Source organism: Arachis hypogaea, chromosome 16, assembly GCF_003086295.3.
Source record: "Arachis hypogaea cultivar Tifrunner chromosome 16, arahy.Tifrunner.gnm2.J5K5, whole genome shotgun sequence".
NCBI classification, from domain to species: domain Eukaryota; kingdom Viridiplantae; phylum Streptophyta; class Magnoliopsida; order Fabales; family Fabaceae; genus Arachis; species Arachis hypogaea.
Window position 1 is genome coordinate 72,195,902 of NC_092051.1, and position 2,699 is coordinate 72,198,600.

The following is a 2,699-nucleotide window of genomic DNA, read 5'->3' on the forward strand; positions in this document are numbered from 1 at the left end:
TACCCAATAGCTACACAAATGAATAGAGAAGAAGAAGAATTTCATTGATTCATTGGAATTACAATAGAGCTCCTCCCCCTAATGAAATTGGGGTTTAGTTCATCATTGCTCTAGCACAAAATAGAAAAGAAATATTGCAGAAGATGAAGTACAGAAAGAAATTAAAAGTTCAAAACTCCAAAGACTCCCAAAAACTCTTAAAACTAAAAAGCTCCCTAAATGAAATCAAATTTTCCTCTATTTATACACTTTCCAATTCAGTCATCAAGTACTTGGAGTGGGCTTTTTGGCTTTGATGAAGTGGGTTAGAAAAGGTACTTCAATGCAGCTTCAGGAGAACGTAGTGTTCTCAAAAAAAGCGTAGCGCTCATTCACCGACGCGTACAGGTCGCCTGTGCGTGCGCCTCCCTTGCATTTTTGCACTAGCGACGCGTATGCGTAACACATGCATGCGCGTCCTTTGGTAGCGTTCTTTAAATGAGCGCTACGTTCACGCCATGAGCGCCCCCCACGCGTGTGCGTCCTTTGCGCGTGCACGTGGATGTCAAATCAGCACTTTCACGCTGCCGCTCCATTCATGCATACACGTGCTTGTTCCCAGATACCCCATCCATGCGTACGCGTCATGCACGCGTGCGCGTCGATGGCAAATCTTTAACCCAACTTTGAAATTGTTGCAGGCGCTCTTTCAAAGAGAATGTAGCACTCTTTTGTAACGAGCGTGGGTCTTCCAAAATGCTTGCCCACTAGAGAGCTTAGCGTTATTTGAAATAGAGTGTGGCATCAATGTTCATGTTGCAGGGGAACGTAGCGTTCTCCAAATGAGTGCTACGTTCTTCTGCCCTGCCTCTTTCTATGCTTTTTCTTTGCATCTTTTCACGTGCCATCAATCAAACATGCGATCAAAGTCTCACCAAAATCATAAGGTTTTGCATCTTTTCATAATAATCAAATAAATCTTGCATAAATCTCATGATAATGCATAAAATCAACAATGTTTAATTGAATCAAGACAACAAGAAATTCCAATCCAATTACTTGCTTATAGTGCAAGAAAGTGCATGAAACCTAATGAAAACAAGTAAGAATTGCTAGCAAAACAGCCTAAAATGACTTGTCATCACAACATCAAACTTAAATCTTGCTTGTCCCCAAGCAAGCAGTAGAACATGAGAAAAATGAAAGAAAACAGCAAAGCATCTTTGTCCTTATTTGAAAGCACTCAGTCTAGGTGCATGGAGTTTCATGCAGATTGTAATTGAAGCTCTACTTTTATTAGTTTTCAGGACTGAGATGTTCCTTTAAGTGCTAACTAAGGTGCTGCTATGAAACCTTTATTCATTGATCCTTGATGTTTGAGTTTTTTGTTTTTCTTTTGCTGAGAAACTTATTCCTCAATTGCAGCTAAGTGTCATGTGTTGCAATAGCTTTTTAGCTTGTTTTTTAGTCAACACATATTCACCACAGACACTTGGCTCACAATTCTTCTTAAGAACATTGGTGCCCAGTACCTCTTTGGGTTACTAAATGTCTTGTAACTAGGTTGCTCTTGATAGTGGACTTTCGGTTGATAATCCCAGATTAATTAACCCAAGTTACCAAGTTTTAAAATACTCCTTAGAACCTAATTGTTCAAGCAGATCCTAGCACAAAAAGCATCACAAGCATATGTTTTAAGGTCCAAGCTATTGGTATCTAGTTTTATTCTTTGTTTTTTTCATTTTTGTTGCCAATTTTTGTCTTTTCTTACTTCCCTTCTTGCTCTTTCTTTTTCCAAGGATCTTTATTTACCAAGATTTCACAGACAGTCCTAAGTTCATACTTAAAAAGAACACTCTACCCTTCTTCTTTATTAGTGAGCTTACTTGAACAATCTAGCACATACCACCACTAAATTTTATTTTCATTCCTATCAAATTGGACAATTTCACTTTCTATTTCAACATTTTCTTTTATTTATGCAAAGAGGAACAAGACATAAATTCAAGCAGATGTGAATGAAGTAGACACTCCGGCTAGATCACTTAATTGAGAAAATGAAAAGGCAATAAATACACATAATGCAGACGACTTAAACTAATCAGAACTAATCAGCAGGGGTGCATTTAAACTTCCAACTAAAGTACTTCAAAGCATAAATAGTTGAGTAACAATACAACCTTTTGGCCTCTTCTTGCTTAATCCTTCATCATTTTTCTTAGCTTTTGTGCTTTCCTTGATGATGATGTATAGTACTTCCAAAAAGTTGAATGATTTTCTGCACTGATAGTGGAAGTTGCTTGTCCCCGAAGCACTTGAAAAATGGTTAACATGCATGAATATTTGTAGGCTTTTGAACTTACTTTGGTGTGTGAACACCAAACTTAGTTCCTTGGCAATACCTCTTATGCAGCAGATTAATCACAGACATGAAACCTTGTGCTCTTATTAAAGAAAACAAACTATAGACTAGAAAAAATAAACTATGAACTAGAAAGCAGACTATGGACTACGAATTATAAACTAAGACTTAAATAACTGTTAAGTAGTTTCTCTGATTGTTTGGAGCTAATAACTGGTTATGCTAAGGGTGCAATGTGTTCTTAATAAAATCTTTGGTGGAACACCAAACTTAGCATCCAACATTCACCCTTGAATTATTTTGGTGTGCAACACCAAACTTAGCTCCTTGCAATACAGATTAATCTACTTAACTTTCT